Source organism: Vombatus ursinus, unplaced genomic scaffold, assembly GCF_900497805.2.
Source record: "Vombatus ursinus unplaced genomic scaffold, bare-nosed wombat genome assembly UNPS02014773.1, whole genome shotgun sequence".
Taxonomy (NCBI): domain Eukaryota; kingdom Metazoa; phylum Chordata; class Mammalia; order Diprotodontia; family Vombatidae; genus Vombatus; species Vombatus ursinus.
Genome location: NW_020954551.1, coordinates 8,708,982 through 8,732,559, shown reverse-complemented (window position 1 = coordinate 8,732,559; position 23,578 = coordinate 8,708,982).

The window sequence follows — 23,578 nt, the reverse complement described above, 5'->3', positions numbered from 1 at the left end:
ATCTATCTATCTATCTATCTATCTATCTATCTATCTATCTATCTATCCACTGTCCCACCCAATGAAAAGTCCTTCCTATGGCACCCCCAGCACATGGTTATGCAGCTTCCTCTTGAATATATTGTCTCACAAAGAACCTTACCAAGTAAAATATAATATTGTTGAACTACTCAAATCAGTATGATTTCTTCTCTTTTTGGCAGTTGGGGGAGGATGGCTGAGGAGAGAGTCTAGATATAAAATTGGACTAGTTTAGGGAACTCCAAGGATGGTAACTCTCTCCTCCAATGAAAATCAACTTTCATCTGAAATTTAGTCTTTATCTTGAAGAGTTATTGGGGGAGCTGAAATTAAGTAACAAACAGAAACCAAACAGCTATGTTCCAGTGGAAAGACTTGAACCCAGTCTTTCTAACTCTAAGATTAGTTCTCTGTGCTTAATACTACTCTACCAAAATCTGCCTCCCTATAACTACCACCTCTTGGTTCTTGCTCTGCCTTCTGGAGACACACAGAATATGTTTTGCCCTACCAAAATACCTCTCCCTGACCACCACTCCCTTATGTATGTTATTTCCCTTTATTAGGATGTAAGTTTCTTGAGGTCAGGAACTTTTTTTTAATTTTTGTTTGTATCCCCAAGGCTTAGCATTGTCCTCAATCCATCATTAGCGCTTTTGTCTTCATTCATTCATTGTGAATATTTTTCCTAAAAAATGGCACCCAGAACTGAGGACAACACTTCAGCTTTGGTCTTACCAGGGTAGAGCACTAGTAATGAGACTATAGAATCTTGGGATTATAGATTTGAGACAATAGAGACCTTAAGGTCCGTTAAATGCAGCTCCTCCACTTTAAAGAGAGGGAAAATGGAAGTGGGAAAGAGTGAAGGATTTGCCCAGGGTCATGCTTGTAAGTGTATGAGCCATGATTTCCATTCAGGTCTTCCTGACTCCAAACCTGGAGCTCTACCCACTGTGCCACCTAACTGCCTCTCACATCACTTGTCTGGACATGATAAATTGTAAAAGCAACCCAAAGTCATTTAGTTATATATTGCTTATCTTTTGATGTGGTCACTTAAAATACACAAGATCCAGTAACCAGGATCCTCTCACAGAACCTCAGAGTTGGAAAGGTCCTCAGAGCAGCCACTAAGTCCAATCCATGTTGCTCAGTTGGTTCAGCTGTGTCCAATTCTCTGTGATCCCATTGGAGGTTTTCTTGGTAAAGATACTAGAGTGGTTTTCTATTTCCTTCTCCAGCTCATTTTATAGATGAAGAACTGAAGCAAACAGAGTGAAGTGACTTGCCCAGGGTCAACACAGCTAGTAAGTGTCTCAGACCAGAACTGAAGTCAGTAGATGAGTCTTTCTGACTTCAGGCCTGGCCCTCTATTCACTACTCACCTATATGCCCCAAAGTCCAACCCATACCAAGAACAAATAAAATGAGATAATATTCATGCTTAGCACAGTGTGTGGAACGTAATCGGTACTACATAAATGCTTATTCCCCTCACTTCTCCTTGAGCAAGATTTCTCTCTACAAATCCTTGACAAATGACATTTCTTAAAACTTTTCCAGGAGGGGAGAGGAGAAATTCATGGCAGAGGAGAAAGGCTCAAACTGCCCTGAACCACTTTCAGACTCCATAGTATAATTCCACAATGATAAGAAGGGGAGAGAGACAAAAACAGGTTCAAATATGACCAACAAACCTGTGCCATTTTGGCTCCAGTTTCTAGCTTGTCTCTTTTCATTCTTAAGAGAAAGAGATCAATTAGGGCCTTATTTCAGTATATACTATTAGCCAAACATCAATATCAAAAGTACCATACCAGGTCTATAGGAAATAAAATGCAAACTCTCCTAGAATAGACTAGGTAATAAAATACTGTTACATAAACCATCCCTAAGTCCTTGCCTGGAATGATGCATTTGACTTTTAGACTTCTCATCTTCAGAATGTTTGAGCTGAGGATTAGAGGAGATGAGCAGATGGCCATGTAATAAATCAAAGTAATATTAGAAAAGGAGCATCATAGGAGACACGCTGTATACAAAATTTTCAAAGCATATTACGGAGATTAAGGGTGATCAGTGCTTTGAAGTAGCTAAAGATCATCTTTAATGGCTCCCCAACACCATCATCAACTTCCCAAGAGATCATATATAGATACCAAAAGGCCAAATAAGCAACTTTAGCCAACAGGAAGATTTATGATGCGATAGCTAGAACACAGCACCACCAAACATTAAATAAACATTATTAATGGATTGGCTGGGTAGTGTGAATAACAGCTGCACTGGCCTTTCCAATAAACATAGTGGTCATAGGATCCTAGGAACTGAGAAATGGAAGGCAGCTGAGAAGATCATGCAGGCAGATCCCCTTATCTTACAGCACTGAGGCCCAGAGGGATCAAGCAACTTGCGTAAGACTGTCACCACTGGCAGACTGATGGTCAGATTGACCATGCCTCAGTAATGAACTAACTGCTAGCTAGAATTATGGGAAATATATTGTTTGCCTATAAGATTGTGGAGTTGTTTTAAAATCTTGTTTCTCAGACTAATTGAAAGATTGTTTTATAAAGGACTGAACTTGGAATCAAGAGGGCCTGGACTCAAGTCAGACATTGACTAATTTTATGATCCTGCACTAGTTACTGATCCTATCTCAACCTCACTTTTCTTATCTTTAAAATGGGGATAATAACAGCATTGGCACTTTCTTCCATGGGTTTGGTACAAAGATAAAATGAAATAATGTATTTAAAGTATTTTGTAAATGTTAAGTGCATCTTTGTGTGAATAATTAGTAAAGGGTTAATTGAAGAGCACCAAGAAAGTTATCCAGCTATTCTAATTGTTGTTATTGTTGTTTGTCCTTCCTTCTCAAAGAGGACCAATGACATCAGGAGGGTGTTGTCTTGACTTGCAAATGAATTGGATTTAAGTGAGGATAGGCTGTTCAGAGTCATCAGCCTCACTCTTTCCTCTAGAGTCACTGGAATCCAGTGACAAGACGTAGGTCAAGACTACCGGTAATGGCCCTGGATGCAATTGGAGACCTTGACCTTTTTAAGCTAAGGTCTTTTCCAGGTCTCAGTTTGTCTGAGGCAACACCCATTAAATAGTTAAAGGCTAGGTAAGAATTGAAGTAAAAGATAGTTTGCTTTGCCTTCATAAAGAATCAGTCTGGGAGGGGAAGACCCTCAGAGTTTCTGGCCAGAACAGAAACAATTACTGTTACACTCACTCTGAGCCATCAAAACCCAAAAAATGAGCAAGTGAGGCTTGGTCTGGGACCAATTATTGGCCCATCAGTGAAAGCCAAAGTGATTTGGGTTTAAAGGCAGAGTAGAACAGCTTCATTTGAATCACAATGTTCTTTAACAGAGCCTGGTTTTTCAGAGTTATATTTCAAGAAATCATAAAAGAAAACTACATGAGACAACGAATTAGTTGTCCCAGTTTATTAAAAAAAATGATAGAATAAACAAATAGAGAAGAAAAAAAATCTTGCCTCCAAACTCCAACATACCTTGCAAAGTATAAGTGATCAAAATTTATATTGCTTTGGACAGAGCATCTACATGTAAGAGTATGACTCCTCACATGGACAGAGGGAGAAGAGGAGGAGGAAGAGGAGACAGCAGCATTTCCTGACTGGAACTGGCCTGTTGGGTCCCTGGGATCAGCTACTACTATCCACATATTATTATTCATCCTTTATTCTCAAAGAGGACAAATGACATCAGGAGGGTGGTGTGTTGACTCACAGGTGATTTGGATTTAATTGAGACAGGGCTGTGCAAAGTCATCAGCCTCACTCTCTCCTCCAGAGTCATCAGAGTTCAGTCGTAAGACATAGACCAAGATGACTGGTGATGGCCCCCATTTATTCTAATAACCTTAGCTGACTACACAGGGTGTCCCACATGTCTTAGTACTTAATGCTAACAGTGTTAAGTTCTTAGTTTAAATCCACATTAAGACTTTTGGAACACCCAGTAGAGCACTTTATGGTCTAGCAAAACATTGTGCATACATTATCTCACTCTATCCATGAAACAACCTCATGCCATAACAACTATTATTGTCCCCTCTCTCTTACAGAGGAGGAGATTGAGTCTGAGAGAAGTTATGTTGCTTATTCGGGGCCACACATATGGTAAATGTCTGAGGTGGAGCTCAAACCCAAGTCTGCCTGAACCAGAGCCAGCGCTCTATACGTGATGCCACATGCTTTTCATTATAATGGAGAATAGGATTCTAAAAATAATAATAACTCTTCTAAAAATGACAACTTATTTTCTATGAGATTGGTATTTGGATTCATACTGATGCATGTAGTAGATAATATAGCTGCCAGGACACAGTGGTTTTCTCAGGCACTCTGCTAGGCCAGGGCCCATCTTGCTCTCTCCCTCTCTGCCATGCCAATGACATGACTCCATTGCCATTCCTCTCTTTCCTATTGCCCCCTTCTTTACATAATTATTTTTGGGATTTGGAATTGGGAGACTATGTGACAAATAGAGTCTTGGGAGATTTATCAATCTGCAACTAAATTTCATGTTCTTTCCAGAAAAGACTTATATGTCAAGTGAGGCAGCTTGATATAGTGGCTAGAGAGCCAGCCTTGGAGTCAAAAAGACTTGGGTTCTATTTTGACTCCAAACATATTGGCTGTGTCACCCTAGGCAAGTCGCTTAACTCTTCAGTGCCCCAAGCAACTCTCTCACATAACAAATAGCCTTTAATTGCCCACTATTTGCTGACCAAATTGGTAAGGGGAGCTTCTTTATTGGAAGTCTCCTATGTCAAAAGAAATCACAAAACTAGTACAAGAACAAAAGCTTTTCTGTTCAGGTCATTGGGGTTATTGTTTTAAAAAAAACTACATGTTAAATCCATAAAAGTAAATTTCAAAAGACTGTTGTATTTTCTCTAAGTTCTCATTAAAATTTGCTTCTGTCTCTCCCTATCTCTGTCTCTCTTTCTCTTGCTATCCTTTTCTTTGGCTATGTCTATGGCTATCCCCATCTCCCTGTCCTTTTGTCATTGTATCTCTGAAGGAAAATCACAACTGTTTTATTAGATGAGATTCAGCTCATCACAACAGCCTATTGGCCACCACCTTTCAGATCCTGAGAATCTTGTTGGAAAGGAAATCCCTTCTTAAAATGTAGGTATGTAATGGGCTGATGGCAAATATATAATTTCCCAAAAGTCTTGGTGCAGTTTTAAGCTGTGAGGCTATTAAATCTTAAAACTGCACCAAGACTTTTGGGAGGAGTGGAGGCTCAAGGTCCCTCCCCTGCGACATGCCAACATAGATCATAGTGGATGAGTGGAATTTCACTTGGATTTGTTTTGCTTCAAGGAGATGGGGGAAAATAAGGAAAGTGCTTTTTTTAAGAGCTGAGGAAGTGATTCATTTCAGAGGAGAATCTGGGTAAATATTCATCCAGATTGTTCCTCATTTTATCCCCACAATGTCTGTGTTTGGAACAGAAGCCATGAAGATCGGAAGAGGACAGCTAATTGGCTTTCCCTTTCCGTCATTGATGAGCTTTTACTGTGAGCTGTTTGACCATGAGTTCCCTCTCTTCTGGTAATGGGCCTCAAATTTTCTGGTATTGGAAAAAAGCAGCAGCCCCAGCCATCTTGTAATTTTGGAATCAGGCCTAGGGGCAGGTTTTAAAAAGGGAGCAGTTTCTCGCTTCCTTTTGCTCTTTAGAATTGCAGTTTATCTTTTTAGAAAAGAGCAATAGCAGGAATATTTTTAGAAAAGACTCTGGTAGAACTACTCGGTATCACAAGCCAATAAAGGCCCAGGCAGCCATTTTGTTTTGGTAGGGGAGCTTCAAGGTTTGCTATCCACTGACCTAAGGTGTATCAGTGGAGGTCCACCAGCCCTGAGTATGAAATCATCTAAATTATTTACACTGAATAGGAGGGGTTAAGGCTCAGTGGAAAGAGAACTGGCTTATAAAAATAATAGTAGTTATTATCGTCATTATTTTTATTATAGAATTTTTAAATCACTTTAAAATTTGCAAAGCACTTTACATAGGCTTTGTCTCATTTGATCTGAAGTCACAGGGCTTGGGTTTAAATCTCACTTCTGTTGATTGCTACCCATGTCTCCTTGGGCCAATCCCTTAATTGATGTGGCTCTACGTTTCCTCATCTGTAGAGTAAAAAGATTGAATTTTCAGATGTAGGCCTAAGATCCTATGACTGGATTACCTCTGAGAATCTTTCCAGATCTACATCTCTGATCCCAAGTTTCAACAAGGCAGATGAAGATCAATATAACAAAACTTCCAAACAGACCTGTCTCAAAATAGAACAGGTTTTGTTAAAACTGAACCATTCTCATTTCAAGCAAAGGTCAGATGATCACTTGTTGAGTACATCACAGAGAGAATTCTTGCTCAGCTTGAACTAGACAGCGTCCAAGAGCCCTATCAGCTAGGAGATGCTGTGAATTGATAGCTGAATTTAGATGTTTTCTGCTTTATTTGTCAGTATACCATTGAGTCAGTGGCCAGAAAAAGTAATGTGACATAAATTATCTCTCCTTGTTCTGTGGTGGAACACAAATCTTTTATTCCCAGCTGGTATGTTACTCCTCATTGAGATTCATTGATGCTAGAAATAATGAGATAGTAGTAGAGTATTATAGAAAGACCATTGGCTTGGGAAGAAGGATTCAGACATTAGCCAACTCTGTGATCCTGTTTTCAATCAATCAATAAACATTTATTAAGTACCTACCAAGAACTGTGCTAAGCACTGAGGATGCAAAAAGAGGCAAAAGAAAGTTCCTGCCCTCAAGAAATGTACAATCTAATAAGAGAGACAACATGCAAACAAATATATACAAAGCTAGTTACATACAGAACAAATAGGAAATAATTAACAGAGGGAACACACTGCAATTAAGAGGGGTTGGACAACACTTCCTGTAGAAGGTGGGATTTTAATTGGGACTTATAGGAACCCAGGGAGATCAGTAGTCAGAGCAGAGGAGGAAGAGCATTCCTGTCATGGAAGCTCTAAATACCACTGGCTCCTTCTAAATAAATCAAGAGCCTGTGATTTCACTGGTGTGGCTACTCCTTCCTGGCTTCCTTCAAAACTCCACTTAAATGTTACCTTCTGAAAGATGCATTTCCTTTGCCTCACCCCCTCCCTTCAGCTACCAGTGCCTTCCCCTCTAAGGTTATCTTCCAACTACTCTGTGTAGATCATACATGCAACTATTTATTTTCATGGTCTCGCATTAGGTCATGCTCATTAGAACGTATACTCCTTGTGGGCATGGACTGTTTTTTGCCTTTCTTTTGTACTCACACTTAGCACAGTGCCTGACACCCAACTTAATTCCTACTTTTTGATTGACTGATTAATTGATTGTTTGATAACATCTTTTGACTGATTAATTGATTGTTTGATAACATCTTGACCACGACTTGTCATCTTAGAGAGTGGCATGAGGCTCAAAGAGTTTGTGGTGTCAGAGGTTCTTCTGACACTTCTGAACCTCCTTCTTCTGGATTCCCAAGTCTACCCATTCCATATTTGGGTAGCTCTATTTGGAAGTTTTTCTTTATATCAAGAAAAAAAACAAACAAGTCATAATCTCTTTGCAACTTGCATATGGGTGATAAATCAGAAAAAGCAGTTAATCTTCCTACAGTCTCATCTGTGACTTTGCACTCAGTCTTTATTGTCCATCCAGCTCTATGTTGAAAACCAGGGAATAGAGACGTCTCATTCACTTTCTTTCTCCTGATTACTTCTAGTAAAGTTTAGAGGAGGCAGAATAAGGAGCAGTCAGTTGGTTCTGTAGATTTCATTCACCTTGAATAGGAGGGATTTGAACCTAGTTCTTTTGGGCTCCAAGTCTAACCCATTCCAAATAGTTTCCCTAGTTGCAAAATCTAGCTTACCCTTAGTCCCGCATTTCTAATTGCCTGCTAGACATCTTCACCAGTGTCCCTTGGAACTCAAACTCATCATGCTTAAAGTGAAGACTATCTTCCTTCTTCCTCTAAAATCTGCTGCTGCCACCACCCTGCTAATTTCCAGTTTTTATTGATGGCATCACTCACCATCACCCAGTTACACAGGCTCAAAACCTTTGTTTTTCATTCTTCCCTCTTCCTTCCCCTCCACATTTAATCGCTTGTCAGTTTCTATCATGTCCATCACAACACCATGTCTCACATCTGTTTTCTTCCATCCACTCCCAATTCTACCATCCCAATGCAGACCCTTATCAACTCTCCTCTGAACTTTTCCCATGGCCTCCTAATTGCTCTCCCTGTTTCCATTGTCTCTATTGTCTAACTGACAAATATTTATTATGTACCTGCAATACTATGCCACTGCACTGCTCAAAAGCCTTCAGTGGCTCCTTACTGATTGTAAGATATAACCCAAACATGTTATCCTGAAGCCAAGGCCCTTTGCTTTCTATCTCCAGCACACCTTTTCAGATTCATTTCAGTCTTCTCTTTTTATGCACCATTATGTACCATTTTACATATTGCTAACCAAACTGGAATACTCATCAAATCTAATGTAATAAACATTATTAATCACCTACTATGTCTGAGGTACTATGTTAAGCATTAGGAATACAGTTAATAAAAAGAAATACCCTGCCTTCAAGGAGCTTACAAGCTAAGGGAAGGGGCAGAGATAACACAAAAGGAGGCAGAAAGCCCAGGGTTGGTAGAGGTGGTATTCATAATTCCCCTTTCTTATCCTGCCATGTCTCATTCCCATGAACGTGCTTAGACCATTTGCTATGTCAGGAGGTGAATCAACCCCCTTTCCCGTCTTCGTCTGCTAATACCTTTCTTCTTCTCCAAGGCCCAGCTTATGGGGCACCTCCTCCATATTGATTCTTCTGGTCTACACAGCTAGGAATGATCACTCCTCAAAATTCGCACATTATTCTACAGCCACTGAGCATATAATTGTATAATAAGTTTCTTTAACGGTTATTTATGAACATGTCTAATCCCCCCTACTGTGTTATGTAAACAACAACAATAACAATAACTAAAATGTACATAGAGATTCAAGGTTTTTAAGGCATTTTATGTACATGATCTCATTTGATTCTCACAACAGCCCTATGAGGCAGGTGATACTATCATCCTTTTACAAATGAAGAATTGAATCTCAAAGAGGTTCGGTGATTTGCCCAGAGTCACAAAGCCTGTATCTGAAGTAGAATTTCAAGCCCAGGTCTTCCTGACTTCAAGCCCTATCCTCCTTTCACTACAACATGCTGCCCTTCTCTCTTGTAAGATGCTTGGGAACAAAGACTATACAGTATTTTATCTTCATAGCCTACCTCCCCAGTCCCCCCACCATGGTGTCCCAAAGTAGCCATTTCACACATTTTTGTTGTTGTCATTGTTCCTTGATGACAAAAATTCAGTGCTATGAGATTTGTCAAGCACTTTTTTGAAAAATCATTTGCTTTTATTCTCATAGAAACCCCAAGAGGTTAGGAACTATGGGTATTCAGAAAATCATAGCTTTGGAGCTGGAAAGGTTATATTTTCCAATGTCTTCATTTACAGGTAAGGAAACAGAGTACCAGAATGGGAGGGGACTTGTCCATGGTCCTACATCTAGTATCAGAACCCAAATTTGAGATCCTTTCCACTTTACCCCACAATTATGTTCATTTTACAGGTGAGGAAACTAATGCTCAGAGAAGTTAAGTGACTTGAGTCAGGAAGGTTCAGTGGAAAGAGTACTGGGTTTGAAATCTGAGGACCTAGGATTGAATTACATTTCTCTTACTACCTCTGTGACTACAGGTATGGGCTCATACATCTAGAACTGAAAGGGATTTCATAGGTCACTTAGTATAATTCCTTCCTTTCACAGATGAATAAACTGAGGCTAAGGAAGGTTAAATAATCTGCCCAAGGTCACATAGGTGAGAATCATCAGAGGTGAGATTTGGAGCAAACACCTCTGACTCTAGACTGAGTGCCACCCTACCACATGAGTATAGCCCCTCCTGAGCCTCAGTGACCTCATAGGTAAAATGAGCAGGTTGAACTTTGCAAGTGGTCAAGGTAAGATAAAAATCCAGACCTTTCCTGACTCTGTGGCCACTATACCATACTGCCTCCTCCCTTATATAACTTGCAGAAAGCAAGTTTCCACCTGACTTTCCCACACAAGTACTGCAATTCTCCAATGCCCCATGGCTGGCAGATCTGTTCTTTGGTTCCTGCTCTCAGTCTCCCAGTAAAATTCGTTCCTCAGGAACTGGGCTTCTCTCCTCCCCCCTCCCCTTTCCTACAAAATGCAGCATGAAACTGCAAATGGGTTCTGCAGAGAAGAAAACCTACACTGCAGAGCCTTGGATGGACTTGGGCATTTCTCTTGCCTTTAGCACATGAGCAACTAACTCACCTAACATTCAAGTGAAGCAACACAAGATGGATTGCTGTTTGTAACCCCAATGTTCATTGATAAAGTCGCAAGAGCAATGCTTCTTCTTCACTCTGAAAACCCTGCAGGTGTCCCTCATAGCCAGAAACTTTAACCACTCACTGACCAAAACCTCAGACATACCACTGGTGAGAACACATTCCCCTACACTTCCTATGTCTCAAAAATGGCAAAGAATCAAAGCCATCACTGCAAATCCATCTTGTACCTGATGTTGAACCAAATTATTTTCTTTAAAATTATGCCTTTGGTCTTCAAGTTGCCTCATAAAGCATTTATGTTTAGCTCACCATGAGTTGATGAGTTTTCTCCTCAGGTAGAAGGATTAGACTTGAGTTTTCACTGCTCCAGGGAACTCCCAGTAAAGACATTGTCCTGACAATTTAGAGTTGCCTGTGGGCACTGAGAGGTTGTCAACAAAGCAACAAATATTTAATAGGTCTACTATGTGCCAGTGCTAAACAAATGCTGTGGATATAAAAACAAAGATGGTCCCTGCCTTCATGGAGTTTATACTCTGTTGGGAGAGAAAATATGTAGACAACTAGTTAGACATAAGACATGTACAGAATAGATGGAAAGCATTCAGGGGAAGGAAGGAGTAGCTGGGGGACCAGGACTCATGGAGAAAGTAGAATCAGAGCTGAGTCTTAAAGAAACCCAGGAAAACTTAGAGATAGAGCTGAGAGAGTAGAGCATACCAGAAATGGGAAATAGCTTATGCTAAGACACAGACATGGGAAATGGAGTGTCATGTTTTGGAAGCTACAGTGAATTGAGTGGTTGTAGGAATGTAAAGAAGAAAAGTGATTAACAGTGCCAAATGCTGCAGAGAGGTCAATAAGGCTCAGGCCTGAGCAAAGGTCATTAGATTTGATAGTGGGGAGATTATTGGTAACTTTGGAGAGGGCATTTTCGGTCAAATGATGAAGTAAGAAGCTAGATTGCAAAGGGTTTTGAAATGAGTGAAAGGAGGCAAAGCTGAGCCACCTAATATCAACTGATTTCTCAAGGAATTTAGCCTAGAAGGAGTGATAAGATGGCTGGGAGTGGGGGGACAATAATATCAAGTGAGTATTTTTCAAGAATTGAGAAGATGTAGATATATTAGTAGGCAGCAGGACAGTCAGAGGCTAGAGAGAGATTGAAGGGGATGGGGTTAATAGAGTGGGAAACCTGCTGAAGAAGTCAGGAGGGAATAGCATCCAAGTTGTATGTAGAGGGCAAGAATGTCCATCTGATCACTCCAAGGCTGGAGTGAAGTAGAAGATAGTAGGAAAAGACACCTGAATGATGTGGGAGACAGGGAGGTCACACAGCTAGTGTAGACCAGTCAGCTCTTGGTCCCAGCTCATCTTGACTCTAAGGATGGATCTCCAGCTACCAGGCATAAAAATCCTAATAGTGAGGCAGTGGTGCCTGGTGTGCAGCACCCTGGAATTGGAGTCAAGAAGATCTAGATGCAAATTCCCTCTCTGACACTAATTATGTGACTCTAAGCAGGTCATTTCACCCATGTGAGCTCCGGGCACATCTCAGATTTATGCACTAAGTCAGAGATGGGTTACAGTCTGTGTTTCTGAAAAAAGTTCTGAATACAATAGAAACTGAAAACTTGGACCTAACATCATCATTATCATTAACAATAACAACGACAATAATGATAAAAATTTCTTTAGCTCCCTAAGGCTTACAAAACTCTTTCCTCATAATCACTCTGTGAAGTATATAGTGTAGGTACTATCCCCATTTAATCTGAAGGAAATATTTGCTTCATGGGACTGGTAAAATTTACTGAGTTGAGTCCTACTTCAGGAAACTGAGTCTGTGAGACATTAAGTGACCTACCTTGGATCACACAGTGAGTGTCCAAGGTAGGAGTCAATTCAGTAAAATTTGCCAGTCCCATGGAAAAAAAAAAATATTTCCTTCAGATAAAAACCTGACATGTCTGTTGGGCATTGGGTACTCTGCTATTTGTTGAAAAAAACATATCTGATCTGCAATAGTTAAATGGTTAATGGATATGAATTAATGTTTTTTCAATAAAAACAGCCATATGAAAGATTGTTCCAAATTAAAAATAAGAGAAATACAAATTAAAATAACTCTTGAAGTCTCACCTCACCGTTAGAAAATTCACAAAGTCATAAGAGACAGAAATAGTCCCTGTTGTAGGGTATGGGGGAAAATGGGAATATTTAATCATTGTCAATGGAGCAATGAATTGGCACAACTTTTCTTTAAAATAGTTTGGAATCGGGAGTGGAGCCAAGATGGCAGAGTAAAAGCAGTGACTTGCTTGAGCTCTCCCCCAAACTCCTCCAAATACCTATAAAAAATGGCTCTAAACAAATTCTAAAGCAGCAGAACCCACAAAAAGACAGAGCAAAACAAATTTCCAGCCTAAGACAACCTGGATGGTTTATAGGAAAGGTATATCACACCAGGCAGGAGAGGAGGGCAGTTTGGCGTGGGCATGCAGGCCGCAGTGACCCTGGAGCAGGCCTCAGGGGACTGAATCATGGGCAGCTGTGGCAGTTTCCAGACTTCTCAACCCATGAACACCAAAGGCAATTTGAAAGGTGAGTGGGAAAAGTCTGTGTCAGTGGGAAGAGAGAGAAACCAGTGGTCACAGCTCCAGTCCCCAAGCTGCCTCCTGAGCTTCCAGCCCACAGATTAAGGGGGAATTGAGTGACTGATCACAGGGGGATTGCAGGGATCTCTCTGCTAGTGCAGGATTCTCTTGCTTTGCCCGTGCTTGGATCTGGGTAACAGTTCTGGGTGGCGGTCCTGGGGCGAGGAGGAGCACTGGAATGGTGGAGCTTGTAGTAGCTGTGGAGAGGAAACCCTCCTCACAGTTCCAAGATGGAAGAGAGTGCTCATAGACCAGAGCACAGGCCAGGAAAGGAATAAACACATCGCCCTTGATCATAGCACCTTGGAAGAACTGAAAATTTACAGGTCCCTAGAAGTATCTCTGAACACAGCTACACAAAACCCCTGAAGCTTGGGACAATACATTCTCCACACTGGGAACAGACTCCTACCTTAACAAAGAGCATATAACTCAAGTAATTGGCTGGGATCATGAGCAAGCAGCGCAAAAAGAATCAGACTATATTATATTACTTTGTTGACAAAGAAGATCAAAACATACAACCAGAAGAAGACAATGAAGCCAAAGCTCCTACATCCAAAGCCTCCAAGAAAAATATGAATTGGTCCCAGGCCATGGAAGAGCTCAAAAAGGATTTTGAGAAGCAAGTAAAAGAAGTAGAGGAAAAACTGAGATTGATGCTAAAGGAGACCAAAAAAATACTGAAGAAAATAACACCTTAAAAAATACCCTAACCCAAATGGTAAAAGAGGTCCAAAAAGCCAATGAGGAGAAGAATGCCCTTAAAAGCAAAATTAGCCAACTCAAAAAGGAAGTCCAAAAGCTTACTGAAGAAAATACTTCCTTAAAAATTAGAATGGAGAAACTGGAAGATAGAGACAATTTGAGAAATCAAGGCACTGTAACACTAATCAAAAGGAATGAAAAAATAGAAGAGAATGTGAAATATCTCATTGGAAAAACAACTGACCTGGAAAATAGATCCAGGAGAGAAAACTTAAAAATTATCAGACTATCTGAAAGCCAAGATCAAAAAAAGAGCCTAGACATCATCTTTCAAGAAATTATTAAGGAAAACTGCCCTGATATTTTAGAACCAGAGCGCAAAATAGAAATTGAAAGAATCCACCAATCTCCTCCTGAAAGAGATCCCCAAAGGAAAACTCCTAGGAATATTGTAGCCAAATTCCAGAATTCCCAGGTCAAGGAGAAGATATTGCAAGCAGCCAGAAGGAAACAATTCAAGTATTGTGGGAACACAATCAGGATAACACAAGATTTAGCAGCTTCTACATTAAGGGTCCGGAGGGCATGGAGTATGATATTCTGGAGGGCAAAGGAATTAGGACTACAACCTAGAACCTTCCCAGCAAAACTGAGCATAATCCTTCAGGGAAAAAATGGTCATTCAATGAAATAGGGGACTTTCAAGCATTCATGTGGAAAAGACCAGAGCTGAATAGAAAATTTGACCTTCAAATACAAGACTTAAGTGAAACGTGGAAGAGGTAAACAGGAAAGAGAAATTGTAAGACTTATTAAGGTTGAACCATTTACATTCCTGCAGGGAAAGATGATATTTGTAACTCATGAGTCCTTTGTTAGTATTAGGGTAGTGGGAGGAAAAAATTATATGTTTGTATAGATAGATAGAGGACACAGGGTGAGTTGAAGATGAAGGGGCGATATCTGGAAAATAAAATTAAGGGATGGGAGAAGATTATACTGGGAGAAGGAGAAAGGGAGAAGTAGAATGAGGTAAAATATATCACATGAAACAGACAAGAAAAGGCTTTTACAGTGGAGGGGAAATGGCAGAAGGTGAGAGAGAATGAGTGAATCTTATTCTCATAGGATTTGGCTTAAGAAGGGAATAACATACACAGTGGGGTATGGAAATCTATCTTACACTACAGGAAAATAAGGGGGGAAGGGGTCAAGAGAGCAGGGGGTTGATAGAGGGGAGGGCAGATTGAGGGAGGGGATAATCAAAAGCAAACACTTCTGAGGAGGGACAGGGTCAAAAGAGGGACTAGAATAAATGGGGGGTAGGATAGAATGAAGGAAAATATACTTACTTTTTCACAGAAGGACAACTATGGAAGTGTTTTGCATGACTACACATCTATAACCTGTATCAAGATGCTTGCCTTTTCAATGAGGGTGGGTGGGGAGGGAGGAAGAGAGAAAATTTGTAACCCAAAGTTTTAAAAATACATGTTAAAAATAAAATAAAATGAAAGAAAAAATAAAATAAAATAGTTTGGAATCATTTGAAAAATATCAAATTATTGCTGCTGTCCCCCCAACTTAGAGATTCCACTATAATCTACCTGAATGATGTCAAAGACAGCCAAAATGTTTACAGAGATACTTTATATATATATATATATATATATATATATATATATATATATATATTTTACTGTGGTACAGTCATTGAAGTGTTGGATCTGGAATAAAAAAAACCTGAGTTCAAAGCCAGGTGCAGCGCCAAAACTTGCTTGTTGTGTGACCCTAGGTAAGTCATTAAGTCACTCACTGCCTAAGTTTCCACATTTGTAAAGTGAGGGTAATAATTGCACCTACCTCATAGTGTTGCTATGAGGGCCATATGAAGCAGTAATTTGTAAAGCACTTAACAAGGCAATTGACACATAGCAGACACTATATAAATGCTAGCTATTATTATTATTAGCAAAAAACTGAGAACAAAAATGGCACCTTTACTCTTTGACAAATTGCATTGTATGAACATAAAAGGATATCATTTCTCTGTAAGATATAACAATTATGAGGAATTTAAGGAAATTTGAGCAATATGTTTAAAATGATACTGACTAAAGTAATCATAATATTCTGTATGACTGCAATAATGCAAAGGAAAACATCACTAAGAGGATGTAGAGTTCTGATTAAATGCAATAACAAATCTTGGTTTGAAAAGACAGATCCCAGAATGCACTTCTGGCTTTTTCTCTATAGAAGGGGGGCAACAGGTGCAGAAAATTATCCAAGATATCAAATGTAGTTGGTTTTACTTAATTGTTGTTCTTTATTATAAGGGATGATGGGGTTGGGAGGTGGCATGCTAAGTAGTGTCTGATGTTAAAAATAAATACTAGAGGGGCAGCTAGGTGGTGCAGTGGATAGACCACCTGGAGTCTGGAGGCCTTGAGTTCCAATCTGCCCTCAGACACATAACACTCACTAGCTGTGTGACCCTGGGCAAGTCACTTAACACCATTGCCTAGTAAATAAAAATAATAATAATAATAATAAATACTAGATTTCTGTAGGAAATTTTTTCCTGATCTTGATGACTGCTTTGTACTAACTCATTCTTGATAATATCATTGCTAATGCTAATCTTTATACACCAAGAGTCCCTAAGGGGTCCCCTAGGACTGCATCGTTCAGCTAGTCGGTAAATAAGCATGTCTTAAGAAATGACTATATGCCAGGCACAGTGCAAAGCACCAGGGATGCAAAGAAAGGCATCCTGGGCCATTGCCAGTCATCTTGACTTATGTCTTGCCCCTGGACTTCCATGACTCTAGAGAAAAGAGTGAGGCTGATGACTTTAAGCAACTCTGCCTCACATAATTCCAATTCACAGGCAAGTCAAGACATCACCCTCGTATCATTGTTACTGGTCCTTTTTGAGAATGGAGGATGAACAACAACAAAGGAAGGCAGAAACAGCCCCTGCCCTCAAGAAGCTCACAATTTAGTAGAGGAGCTATGTACAAAGATATACACAGGGCAAATTGAAGGTAATCTCAGGAGAAGGAATTAGCAGGGGCTGGAGGAGAAGGCTGGGCAAAGTTTCTTGCAGAAAGTGGGATTTCAATTGAAACTTGAAGCAATCCAGGGAAGCCAAGAGATGGAAATGAGTATGTAGAGTATTCCAGATGTGGGGAAGAACCAAGTGAAAACAGCTGGCATGGGGAGATGGAGTGTCTTATTAGAATAACAGCATGGAATCCAATGTCACTGGATCACAAAGTGCATTCGGATTTGAAAGCCTGTTCTTGCTGGTTTGAGAATGAAAATCATCCACCCTAAAATTTAACTCTTTAATTACTTAAATTGACTAGGATCAGTTTTCTTATTGGAAGTCTATCATGATAATAAGTGTATTACCTAAGACAGAGGTGGGGAACCTGTGGCCTTGAGGCCTAAGCTGACCTAAGCTCTTGGGACAAATGCTTGTATCAGAGAGCCAGAGGAAAAGTTAAGTATCATATTTCCCAGAAGATGTAGTTTGCATAGAAGATTTTTAAAAATCTAATATTTTGACCTTCTACAGATTAAAAAAAATGTTGTAAAATTCATTCTTTTAAAAAACTGGAATAAATGTCATTTTAGAAAAATGTTTAGACCGAAATTCAGCTGGTGGCTGTCCCTACCCCATTGCCACCCAGTTTATTTATATGTCCTCATGTGAGAGGGAATGACTAGTAATACTTGAGTGTACCTCAGATTGACCAGTCTGCAGGGGAGTGAGTGCTTGGCTCTATCTTGTATGGGGCTAGTAGGTTTCTGACAAAGAATAGCAATTTTAGAGGAAATGTTTCCTTCCCTTCTTCAGCCCCAAACTCACTGTCATTGTGGCAATAGCTATTTGCCCTAGGATTCCTCTGTGCCTCAGTTTCCTTTTCTGTAAAATCAGGGGATTGGATTAAAGGGCTTCTAAGATCCCTTCTATCTCGAAATTTGTGATCTTATGATCCTACACAAGAAGTTCCCTCATTTATCAGTTTAGATATCGCCTGGAATCTGGGCTGCACTTCCTCCTCCCAGCATCCATAGCCCCACCCTACTCTCCTTTCAGAAGCTTAACAATTTCACAGTATACCAAGAACAGTTCCTCACTTTCCCTCCTCCTCCCATGAAAACCATCCTCCAGGTGAATATACCTCCACCCACTTGCCCCCAGATGCAAAAATGACTAATTATAGCTCTGACTAACGTTGTGGAGAGCTGCTCAGCTAATGTGTATTGGAGGGTGAGGGAAGAGAAGGAGTTGAAAACCCTACTCACCCATCACTTGTTGCCTGCTAAGGGGCTGCATCTAGGGAAGCTCATTTAGTTAAAGTCCATGAAAATCTGCTATAAACACCGAGATGATCTCTGACTATTATGAAATATTTTCTCGAAGGTAACAGGTGAATCCTGAAATTGCCATAATGGACAGCATATCGAGGGATCAGTAACTGGTCCTCCCCATTGTCTCCAAGTGTGGAATTGATTGTCATGTTAGATTTCATAAAGAATCCAGCTTTTTTTGGGGGCTCAGTTAAAATCTGCAGATTGAGTTCATCACATGTGCCTTTTGAAACCTGTTTCCCAGTCCTAGGGATTACAATGCACATTTTGATTAATAATCTCAGGATTTGGGCATTTCATTACCATACAATCTGATTTTTTTAAAGTCTCATACGTCATTTCATAAGTGCAGAAAGACTCTTATGTAACCCATCATATTTAGATGAAACTGTGATAGACAGCAGCTTTTATCTTCTAATGTTAATTATTATTTCAACAAAGTTGAGTATTGTATTTCCCAGAAGATTTATTTTGAATACAGTATAGGTTTTTTAGTCTAATATTTTGGCCTTTTCAAGATAAAAGACATGTTATGATACTCATTTTTTTTTCTTTTCCAACTGGGGTATATGTCATTTAAAAATACATTTGGATAGGGTCATAGCAATTTACTTGCCATTAGTCAAACCTCACCCTCTAATTTCATAGGGAAATGTGATGTCTCATCAATGCATCATTTGAGCAAAACCAGTGTCAGGAAATGACAATGCTTTATTTGACAGTCTAGCACTTTAGTTCTGTGGGCATAGAGAAAATTCCTAAAAATGCAAGATAGGACTGGGAACAAAAAAATACCTGAGAGATGAGAGGACCCATTGAAGCTGTTTAAGATGGCCTGGGAGAGTGCCAAGAGGCAGGTTGGAAAAGCCTGCGTCAAGCCCCATCCAAATCCTGCTCCTGCTGCTACTCAATTTCCATGTATAAAGACATAAAATCATTGGGAAGGAAAAAACCCCTGGGCCTCAGCACATTTTTTTCTTTTTTGTCTTAAGCAATAAGAGCCTATATCAATGGGGAGCCCCAATAGACTTCTCAGGGGTAAAAGGATTTTACTCCCCAGGTGAAAAGCATACATAAAGGACAGGAATTTCTCAGCCAAGAGAGCTCTCATTCAAATAAAGATGCATACTTGTAAATAAACTAACACATCAGTCATATTTAGTAATGTACTATGTGTCTCAGTGCCCATGAAAATGAGTTTTTATGACCCAGATTTTCTCCCAAGAGCTTATGTCACTCCCTTGTCATTGGAAGAAAAATATTATAATCTAAACGCGTAAGTTACAAGGAGAATGAGTTGAGCATCAGGAAGAAGGGAGTCCTGTATCTCTTAAAATGAGACATCTGTTACAAAGGTGTCATACAATGACCCTGGTATGCGCTTAAATCCAGGCAACACTGTCTAAGAGGGAGGCATGGCCCTTCTGCATTCAGAGGGGAAAAACAGACATAATAGAGAGTGTTTATGAACTCTATTCAAAAATTCTATTTTCAAAATAGAATCATGGTCACCAATGATACTGAAACTAATATTCAACCTAGAAGTCATTAAATTCTTCAAGCAAGGCTTTCGGCACTCTTCTGTAACTAATAACCTAATTTAATTTGCAATGTCTGTTAGAACTGACTGTCCTGGAATTTTCTTTTAAACTGTAATTTTTCTTCTATGAAATTCTAAATTAGTCTTCAGGCTCACCCACAACTCCAGCAGCACTCACAGAGGATTCTATAATCTAAGGCCTGACAGGCTTTGCATTTCAATTCTGTACTTTGGGGGAGTTAGCGGATGTGGTGAAGAAAGGGTCAGCCTTGATGTCAGGAAGACTGGGTTTCAGATCTGAATCTTTCAAATCCTTGCTCAATTATTTGCTACCTGTGTGACTTTGAGCCAGTCATTACACCTCGATGGGCCTCAGTCTTCTCATCTGGTAAATGAAGGCTTTGAACTGGTTGGCCCCATAAGGTCCTATCCAATCCCAATCTATGATCCTAAGAGCGGACATGATTTTTCCACATACAATGGAAAGAGTACTGGATTTGGAATCAAAGGACCTGTGTTCATTCCTGTTACTTGCTATCTGTGTGATATAAAGTAACAATTTTTCTTGACCTCAGTTTCTTCATATGTAAAAAAATGAAAAAGCAATTTGAGAGGATTGAAGTAGCTTGCCTCTAAGGCCCCTTCCAGTCCTAAAATGGATAATCCTATGATTTCATGATCTTAGTTGTGTAACCTTAGGGTCTCTGTGTCCCCAGGCAACTCTCTAAGATAAGAAAGAAGGAGAAGAAGGAAAAGAAGAAGAAGAAGAAGGAGAAGAAGGAGAAGGAGAAGAAGAAGAGGAAGAAGAAGAAGGAGAAGGAGAAGGAGAAGAAGAAGGAGGAGGAGGAGGAGGAGAAGAAGAAGAAGAAGAAGAAGAAGAAGGAGAAGGAGAAGAAGGAGAAGAAGAAGAAGAAGCGGAGGAGGAGGAGGAGTAAGAGGAAGAAGATGAAGAGCTAACACTTGTATAGCACTTACTATGTGCCATGCACTGAGCTGAGCACTTCACAATTATTTCATTTAATTCTCACAACAACCCTGTGAGGGCAATGCTATTATCCTCATTTTACAGATGCCTTGTCCAAGGTCACACAACTAGTGAGTGTCTGAGGCCAGATTTAAACTCGGGTCTTCCTGACTTCAGTCCCACTTTCTACAGGAAATTGTCCCCCAACCCTTTAATTCTAGTACCTTCCTTCTTTTTAATTGCTCCCTGCTTACTGTTTGTTTCTACACATTTGTTTGCTTGTCTCCTCAATTAGAGTGTGAGCTACTTGGGGGCCAGAACTGAATTTTCCCTTTTTTGTTTTATATCCCTAACACTTAGCAGAGTACCTGGAATATAGCAGGTGCTTAAAAATGTTCACTGACTAACTGGCAGGCTAGCCAGCCACTTTGGGGAATGTAATAGTAAGTATTCCTTTGGTGTAAGGGTTAGACTAATTGGCTAACTGAGACTCCTCCCAGCTCTCAAATTCTGTGATTCCATGAAATTAAAGGAATATAATCAAATATATTGAAACAAGTATTGCCTTTTCTATCCTAATAAAACCAGGATAGAAAGGACAATTATTTTACAAATCCCAGTTTTACTCTCCATCCCAAGAAAGGAGGATGAAGCCTATGGACTCTGGCAGAGATAGCATGGCGTGGTAGAAAGACCACTGGCTTTTGAGTTAAAAGTTCTGGATTCAAATTCTGGCTTTCATCATATTAGCTGTGTGACCATGAGCAAGTCATTTCCTCTCCTTAAGTCTTCGCTTCTTCATCTGCAAAATGAAGGTAATAATGTACTATTTACACTACACCAAAGGGTTATGACAAAGAACATATTGTGTAAACATTAAAATGCATAGAAATAGAATTTATTCTTATTGTGGTAAGTTAATAGGAAAATCCTCTGACATTCAAAGCTCCATAAAATGTGGTCTTACCTTAGCTAGTCACCTTTACCTTAATTCCCTGATGATTTTCCATTTCTATTAAGTCATTCTCCTTCACTGCCTTCATACACCCGACCACCTTGCGTTTGATTACAGAGTTCTTACCTGGAACACGTTTCCTACTCCTTTCCATTCACCCTTCAAGGTTCAACTCCAGTCCCTAATAAATCCTTCAATTAGAATTCCCAGCCTGCATATACACATACATATACATATGTGTACATGTTTATAACACCTGTGTTTTTTTGTTTTGTTTTGTTTTGTAGGCAATGGAGTTAAGTGATTTGCCCAGGGTCACACAGCTAGTAAATGTCAAGTGTCTGAGGCCAGATTTGAACTCAGGTCTTCCTGACTCCAGGGCTGGTGCTCTATCCACTGTACCATCTAGCTGCCCCCTACACCTGTGTTTTTAAAAAATCACTTGGATAGCTAAATTAGGAATGGATTGGAGTGGTAAGAGATTTGAAGCCAAGAGATGGATAGAATAATGGACCATTTTGTATGTATGTATGTATGTATGTATGTGCAGTCTGTGAACTCTAAGGGAAGATTTTCTGAGGGACTTGAGATTATATCTATGTATATGTATACACACATATATTGCATGTCTATGTATATGTGTATATACATATATGTTTATAAGGACATGCATATGCACACATATATACATATATTTATATGTGTGTATGTGTGTATGTATCCTCCATCTCCCAACTCCTTTTAGTATCTCTCATCCATGTCCCAATTCTATGGATGTACCTAAATACCTAAGTGTTTGTTGGCCAGCTGACTGTTCAAGTTATTTTATTATAGCTTCAAGTATCATGGCGGCTATGAAAGTAGCTACAGTGGCTGCATCAGTTGTATCATCACAAGTGAAGAAATCTAGAACACCTGGGTTTTGAATCTCACCATTCATTTTTACCAGGGATGTAATTTGGGCAAGTCATTTAATCTCTTCCAACCTCAGTTTACTCATGTGTAAAATGGGGAAAATTATAACTATAGCACTCACTCCAGGATCAAATGGGATAATAATAAAAAGTGCTTTTTCAACCCTAAATTGTCATATAAATGCTTATTATTGTTATTAGTTATTCTTATTATCAAAATTTCAAAGAACAAAAGTTATCTTGTGATTTTCCATCTCTGGATAATACTGTTGTTGTTTTCTCATCCTTATGTTTTTCAACTCTCTTCTTTCTATTTTGGGGGACCAATACCTATGTTCTGATGAGACAGATTTATCCCTGTGGCCTGGTCAAAACCCATTATGTTTGGGAGAATCCACTGTTTAATTCAGAAGGGGGAAAAAGACATGCAAGAAATCAACTGGAAAAGACCTGGGAAATGGATTGAGAGGAAATGTCATGAAATAAAGACTTCATGGCATGTGTAACTGTTTGCATATTTTTATCTAATGTAACCTGAAGAGCCAAAGCAGTGGCTTTCCTTGCCTAATGTCAGCAAAGCCCTCCTCCTAGGGATGGTGCAGCCCAGAGTGTCTCTGGAGCTCAGTCTGGTGACAGCTTTCTCAGTCCAAACCACAAATCACACCAAGAAGAAATGTGCACTTACATTAAGGGTCTCCCCTCCCTGCCCCTTTCTTTACCAGCAGGGAGTTCCTGCTCTATGCCTAGTAAATGAAAATCTTCTATTAGAGAAAAATATACAGGAGTATTTTTTTCTTTCCATCTTCAGTGGATATAAATATATATATATTTTTAAGAGAACACTGCTTCTGAGAAGCAAACTCATGTAGCATTCCATGTCTACAATGAATAAAGGTCTTGTAAGTGTTAGATAATGAGGAATCAGCAGAAAGGACTTCAAAGCCAGGTTTCTTTTCATTTT